The sequence below is a fragment of the Orycteropus afer genome, unplaced genomic scaffold, assembly GCF_000298275.1.
Source record: "Orycteropus afer afer isolate SDZICR_OR568_19922 unplaced genomic scaffold, OryAfe1.0 scaffold00076, whole genome shotgun sequence".
NCBI classification, from domain to species: domain Eukaryota; kingdom Metazoa; phylum Chordata; class Mammalia; order Tubulidentata; family Orycteropodidae; genus Orycteropus; species Orycteropus afer.
In genome coordinates, this window is record NW_006921663.1 from 6,066,226 (window position 1) to 6,074,639 (window position 8,414).

Genomic DNA, 8,414 nt, shown 5'->3' on the forward strand with positions numbered 1-8,414 from the left:
TTCCTTCCTTCCTTCTTTCCTTCCTTCCTTCCTTCCTTTTTTCCTTCCTTCCTTCCTTCTTCATTTGTTCAATTCAACATATAAATAAGTGCTTATTTTTTCTGTTTCTAAGTGCTTTAAAAAAAAAAAAAACTTCATTGTCATGGACTCAATTAAGCTTCAGTAACACCCTTTGGGTTTCTGAGGTGGTAAATCTTTACGGAAGTAGATTGCCCAGTCTTCCTCCCTCAGAGTGGCTGGAGGGTTTGAACCTCCAACCTTCTGGTTAGCAGTCCAGTGCCTTAGGCACTACACCACCAGAGAAAAAAATAAGTGCTTCAGTATCTCAAATTTTACTCAGTGGCACGTGAATGATATGGTTTTGGCCTGAAAATTTTCAATGTTGTGTTACTAGTTAATCATTACAACCTTAGAAAAGCATTAATTATGTTTTCAAGACTGGTCAATTTGGGTCAACATGACTTTCCATAAACTTACCAGACTTAATTACTTATAATGTGACATATATACGAAAAATTAATAACTTGCTGGGAGCTCTGGGGGTATAGTGCCTAAGGCATTTGACTGCTAACCAGAAGGCTGGCAGTTCAAACCCACCAGCCACTCCTCAGAAAGAAGATTGGGCAATCTACCTCCATAGTGATACTGCCTGGGAAACCCAAGGAAGGGTCGCTATGAGTCGACAGTGAGTTTGGTTTGGTTTTTGGAATAACCTGTTTCACATAAGATACAGGTCAACTGAACTTTAGAAAATGGTTCTCCAAAATGATTATGTAAGTTTTAGAATAATCAATATTAAGATAATTTTTTTGAGAATAGGCATTTTTTTCCTATTATTTACAATTATTCTAATGACCAGGTAATTCTTTTCAGTAATGATTTTTTTTTAATCAAATGTCTTATTCTTTTACATTTTAGGTTGTCACAGATATTTTATTGTAAATATTAAAATGTAACTGTCATCAAGTCAACTTGATGACTTATGGTGACGTTATATACAACAGAACAAAACAATGCAAGGTACTACTCCATGCTCATTATCATCAGAATATTTTATTCTATCCTTAAGGCTCTTGTGCCAAGGCATCTCAGTGAGGGCCTCCTTCATCTCATTGGTCTTCTATTTCACTAAATATGATGTTCTCCTCTAATAACTGATTCCTTTTGATGACATGTCCAGAAAGTGTTCTGCTGTGATCAAATAGTTCTTATTTGCTAATTTTCAGAAGTAGCTCACCAGACTTTTCTACTTGTCTTAATCTGGGAGCTTTGCTGAAACTTGTTCACCATGGGTAATCCTGCATGTATTTGAAATACTGGTAGCATGGTTTCCAGCACCACAGCAATACACTAGCCAACATAGTACCATAGTGCAACAAACTGACAGTATAACAAACTGACAGACAGACAATAGATGAAAATGTAGGCTCTTTTAAATTTCATTTTCAGGTATTGAGGTTTTTTACTCTATTTTAATATTGTGTGTTCCTCAATTATTGTATGCTTGTAAATATGAAATTACTTGCTCAGAAAATGAATGGTAAATATTTTCAAATTATATATTTTCTAATTGATATAGCATAATATAAATTTCAGTACATCTTAACATAAAGATATAATTTTTTGAAGCTCTGGCAACTTAAAAAGAGTGTCTATATTGGAGCTCTGGTAGCATAGTGCCTAAGGAACTCGACTGCTAACCAGAAGGCTGGCAGTTCAAACCCACCAGCCACTCCTGGGAAGGAAGGTTGGGCAACCTACTTCTGTAGTGATACTGCCTCGGAAACCCAAGGAGGGGTCGCTATGAGTCGGGTCTGACTTGACGGCACATAACAACAACAATAACAACATATTTTAAATATGGTAAACTTTGTATTAGATAAGTTTCTATTCTTCAACTTTTCTTTTTTTAAAAAACGGGATGCTGGGAATAGAGACAAGAGCAGATAGCTTCCTTGGGAAATTTTATATAAATATCTGCTGTAGTCTAAAAATAGTTACCATACCAAAGGAAGTGGTCAATTCAGGCTTAGAAATAACTAAATTTAACAATGTTAGTAACAACTTGTATTTTTAAAGCACTATCCTTTTATATAAAAAATGATGTGTTTGATCTTAGTTTTTACTCTTAATCTACACAATAATGTTGGAAAAAATGAGATAATGTCTCTAATAATTTTTGATTTACATGATGGAAAGGACTACATAAAAGTGTGCTATCATCAATTTGTTTTAAATTTAGCAAAATTGAAATTACTACTTCAGAATTTGTTTACTGCTTGATTTAGACCTCCTGAACTTAACCTCCTTTTCATATGTTTATTTTACTTTCAAACTCATTAAAAAAAAATCTAAAAAGAACTGCTTTAAATTACTAACATAAACTAAAATAAAAATATTTTCTCATTAATTCATTTTTATCATATATGTATCAAATGTTTTTTCTGTTCCTAAAATACAAACACAAGTTGATTTACTAAGAACTGTAGAATATGAAATAAATGTTTCTGGAAAGCATTTAAACTCTTACTCTCTCAGTATATTCATCATTTGTGTATTTATCTATAAAGTCAAGCATGGATTACTGTCCTGCATTTTTTTAAAATAATTTTTTTATTGAAGAATAGTTTTAGATTCTCAAAAGAATTGTGAATATAGATAATTATCATGGCCCCACAACCAATTTCTCCTGTTGTTAACACCTTCTATTAGTGTGGTACATTTACAAAATTTAGTAAACCAGTATTTATAAATTATTATTAACTAAAACAAAACAAAACAAAACAAAAACTCACTGCCATCAAGTCATTTCCAACTCACGGCGACCCCATTGGGTTTCTGAGGCTGTAAATCTTTATGGAAGCAGATTGCCCCATATTCCCTCTGCAGAGTGACCAGTGGGTTTGAACCTCTGACCTGGTTAGCAGCCAAAGACCTTCTCCACTACTTCACCAGAACTAAAGTTCATCTTTATTCCTATTTCTTTAGCTTTTATCTAATGACTTTATTCTGTTCTAAGGATCTATCCAGGAAACCATTTTATGTTTAGTTGTCTTGTCTTCTTAAGGTTCTCTTGGCTCAGAGTTGCTCAAACTTTTCTTGTTTTTGATGATCTTGGCAAGTTTGAGGAGAAATATCCCTCAATTGAGATTTTTCTGATGCTTTTACCATGATCAGATTGGGGTTATGGGTTTTAGGAGGAAGATCACAGAAATATAACACAACTTTCACCACATCATATCAAGAATTATTGTTGTTAGCTGCTTCCTCTATCTCATGTCAGCCTCATGCAGAATGGAATGGAAGACTACCTGGTCCTGTGCCATCCCCACGATTGGTTGTGGGTCAAATATTTTTGATCCTTAAGGCTTTCATTGGCTTATTTTCAGAAGTAGATCACCAGGCCTTTCATCTTAGTCTGTCTTAGCATGGAACCTCCATTGAAACCTGTTGAACATTATAGTAATATGCAAGTCTCCATTAATAGATCCATGGTGGCTGCACATGAGGTATACTGACCAAAGATCAAACCTAGTTCTCCCTCATGGAAAGGAATAATTCTATCAGTAAAACACTACTGCCCCTCCTCTACTGTAAAGTTAGTGTTTTCTTCCCCTTTCTATACTGTACTTTTTGGAGGAAAGTCACTATAGTAGCCCATATTTATGCAGTGAAGAATTATGTTCCACCTCCTTGAGAGTGGATATTTACATAACTATTTTTGGAATTTTTTGTGCAGGACATTTGTTTCTCCTTTATTTATTTATTCATTCAATTACTTCTTTACACAAGTATGAATCCATGGATATCTATTTTATATTTGTAGTTATAATCCAATACTATTTTATTTTGTTGCTCAATTTGTTCTTAACTATTGGGAGCTCTTTCATTTGGCATCTATGTCCCTTTGGCATATCCCCATCATTATGTACTATTTATTTGTTTCTGAGCATTGCCTTATTTTCTTGTACAAGATTCTCAGGTTCATCATATACAGTTCTAGTACCAGGCCCAAAATTAGCCATTTCTACAAACAGCATTTGTCCCTTTTATTAGAGAATGGTATTAGAAACCAAGACTTGGGTGGTAGGTCCCATGGATTATTCTTGATACCTAAGTCAGTGTTACAAGTAGAAATTCTAGGGGCACATTCTCCCATGTGTATTTCTGATCAAGTGAATGAGTGAGTCTTCTGATGGAGGTGTTCAAGCCAAAACCAAACTCCCTTCCATTTAGTCAGATCTGACTCATACCGACCCCTCCATGAGTTTCCAAGGTCATATCACTACAGAAGTAGATTGGTCCATCTTCCTTCCGAGGAGTGGCTGGTGGGTTTGAACCACCAACCTTCTGGTTAGCAATCAAATGCCTTAGGCACTATGCCACCATGGAGGTATCTGGCTCTGAACAAATACAAGATTCTTGTCCACAGACTGTGATGGTGGTTGTATGATCTCCAGACACATACATGTATTAGTGAATATGTATTAGTGTGATGTCCCACCTTTGTTTCTACTACAATACGGATTGCATAAGATAAGGATTTTTATAAGAATGAAAGCTGAGATTGCTGACTAAATATCTTTCTCTCAAGTATTCTCCAGGCACCTCCTTCTGGTGCCAGATACCAGAATATTCACAACTGCCCAAGCCCAAAGCAGAATCAATCATAATGCCACAGTCTACTCCACTTATTTTATTGAGCAAACATTGATTTGAACATTTACCCTATGCCAAACACTATTCCAAGAAGCATGAATACAGTGTTGGGGGTAACAGACATTTTCTACACAAAAGAGGAACTTACATTCTAATGGTGAAATTAGGAAACAAACAAGTAAACAATGAAATATGTAAGGTAATTTCAAGTAATGGGAAGTACTATGAAGAAAATGAAACTATTGTGTTCTTTAGATGCTCAGGAAAGATAATATTTAAAGTGGGACTTGACTGACAAGAAAGATACAACCATATGAAAATTTTAAAGATGGGAATTCTAGGAAATAGGAGTAGGCATATATTCTTTTGTTTGTTAAAGGAACAGATAGAAGACTAATTGGAATGGAAAGAGTTAGCAAGGAGAAAAGTGGCACAAAATGGAGACAGCAAGATCAGAAAGAGCAATTTTATAAGTAGCTTTCAAAATTTTGGAATCTCTTCTAAGGGTGATTGTGAAGCCTAGTGAATTTTAAGCAGAGGGACAATATGATTTGTGGGTGCTGCATGGTGAGGCAATTATACCAAAACAAATAAACTCATTGCCATCAAGTCAATTAAATTCATAGCGAAAAGATAGGTCAGGGTCGAACTGCCCCATAGAATTTCCAAGCCTATACATTTTATGGAAGCAGACTACCATGTCTTTCTCCTGTGAAGCAACTGATGGATTAAATTGCTGATGATCTTTTGGTTAGCAGGTGAGTGTTTAAAAACTCGATCACCAGGGTTCCCTGGGGCAATTATAAGAGGACAAAACTATAGCTATTGCAGTTTGTCTAGCACGCATGACTATTTGCATTTATTATTTCAGTCATTAGTTGAAATAACACTATCAGATAGGTATTAATTATCACCATTTATATTCTAGGAAATTGAAGCCTAAAATATTTTAAAAATAAATGAAGTCCATCTAGTTAGTTGGTAGTGGAGGCTACATTTGAAATCTACACTATTTCAGCACACAATCCATTTTCTTAGCCCCCACTAGATTAGCAGTCTTTACATAGGCTAAATGTGAAAACAAAAGCAAACCAAGCAAACAAACATAAATGTTTGGAGATGTTATATTTTGTTGAATCCTGTGCTAAATGTTAAATATAGAAGAAAAGATGTGTTTAAGGACTGATATTCAAATAATAAGATGCTTTTAGCCAGTAGTACCCATTATCAGTCTTAATAAATACAACCAGAATGCCCCTTCTGGTAGTTGGGTTGTGTGTCAATTTGGCTGAGCCTGGTTTGAGTGGCTGGGCAGCTAGATGTAGTTATTCCCGGTGATGAGACTGGTAATCAGCTCCCTGGTGGAATCTACTGAAGCAGCTAAGTAGCTGCCTTAGGGCTGTAGTCTGTTTTCAATGTATAAAAAGACAGCTTTGAAAAAGTTTTGTGAGCTTTGTGGCATGCTTGGACTCTGCATATAGCCAAGTCTTCATTCAGTAGCCTTCCACATCTCCTGCCAATCTTGGGACTATCTCTGGACTTGAAATAGCGGCCTGTCATGTTGTTTGGTAATCTTGAGACTGTGCCATTTTATTTTTCAACCTTGGGTTTGTCAACCTCAGCAACCAGAATCTGCCAGAGTTAAGAGAAGCCTGAAGCTTCAGAGGGCTGGGAGGAAAAGGCAGAGCTGAAACCCAAGGTCGAGAGGCCTTCACCCAGAATTACTGGTTGGATGGAGTCTGGTGAGCCCCCAGTACTATGGCCCTGGAATACACTCTGCATCTGGAATAAAACTCACTCCTAGGGGCTGGCTCTCAGCTCAATAGTTAACAAGATGTACATGCAGACCACTCAACCCAGGGTGATGCACCCACGTAGTCTATGGAAATGCATCCCTTGGAGCAATCAACCACGAGGCAGCAGAGGGGCAACATTCACACAGAGGAAATGCAGGACAGACAGGAGTACATAACTATGAGGCGCACAGGGGGAGGGTTACTGGGCAGGGAGGGGAGAAGACTGGGTTAGAGTTGGGCATGGTAAATGGGGAATGAAACTAAATGTACATGTAACGTTGAATGTAAAACAAACTCTTTAAAAACAAAACAAAACAAAAAAAGAATAATGAGCTCATTTGCTATAAAAAGACATGATGTTTGGTAAAGTAGAAGGTGAATAAAAATGCGGGAAACTCTCAATGGGATGGATTGATAAAATAGCTCCAAGAATTGAGTCATGCATTCCAGTGATCAGGAAAATGGTGCAGGTCTGAGCAACATGCATTCTTTTATATATAAGGTTGCTATTAGAGGAAACTCAACGACAACTAACAACAATTGTCCCTGAGATTTTCATCTATCCTCAGTCAAAACAACTTTTATTCATAAAGGCCCTAAGACAAACATATGCAGGAGTGAAGTAAAATAGCAGTGTTTCCTGAAATGATTTGATTTGATTGCTACATGGTGAGGTAATTATACAGAGAGAACAGAATTAAAGAAGGAAAGAAGGAAGAAAGAAAGAAGAAGGGAGGGAGGAACGGCGCATAGGAGGAAGGAAATCCTTGAATAAGCAATGTTGGGACACGTAGAGCATAGAATCTACTGTTACAACACCCTTCTTACGCAGAGACAAAGTAAAAGAAAGCCATTGTTTGATTTGTCTTGGCAAAACTCAATACTCAGGATTAGAATTTTCCATTTAATGGTCAACACTTAATCGAAGAATTATAAGCTTTAAAGGGGAGAGAGTATATGAGTTATGCCCATGTGTACTTTTTTATTTTCTTTGAAAATCTTATTCTTAGAAAATGGGGTAGAGTTAGTATTTGTTTTGGTTACCTAGAGCTGCTCTGACAGGAATATACCACAAATGGGATGGCTTGAAGAAATGGGAGTTTATTCTCTTACAGCTTGGAGGCTTTAAGTTTGAGTTCAAAGTGCCAAGCTCTAGGGGTTGGGTGAAAGCTCCTCAACCTTGGAGTTCAGCTCTGCCTCCTGCTTCTGGCCCACTGAAGCTGGAGGTTTTTCTTCACTTAGATGCTGGCTACTGAGGCTGGCAAGCCCAAGGTTGACAAGTAAAAAGGCACAGTCCCTATGTTACCAAACCAAACGGCAGGCCATTAATTTAAGTCTATTGAAAGTCCCCAGGTCAGCAGGGCATGACAGGCTACTGGACAACAACACGGCTATATGCAGCGTTCAAGTATGCCATAAGCTAGAGACCATTCCCAAAGCTGCTTCTTATATATAGGAAGCAAACCACATCCCTAAAGCAGCTACTCAGCTGCTTGTTGTTCATACGACAATGGAGTTGATTGCCAGTCTCATCGTGGGGAATAACTACTACCAGTGGCCCAGCCAAGTTGACACACCACCTTAACTACCACAGTATTCTACTCCTCTTTTAGGAGTGGAAAAGAATTGTCTTTGATTTTGACTCATCTTCAGAGAGAAGTGAGGTTTGGGTAAGAGAAATGAACCTCAAACTTCCCATAAACCCACTGTCGTTGAGTCAATTCCAGCTCATAGAGACTTTATAGGACAGAATAGAACTGCACCATAGTGTTTCCAAGGTTGTGAATGTTAATGGAAGCAGACTGCCACATCTTTCTTCCAGGAGTGGCTGGTGGGTTCAAATTGCCATGCTTTAACCACTGCACCATTCTTTGGACTGACACTGCACATTGACATATTGAAGATTCTAAGATCCCTGCAGTAAATACACTTGCTTAACTTCATATAATTCATCTTTTC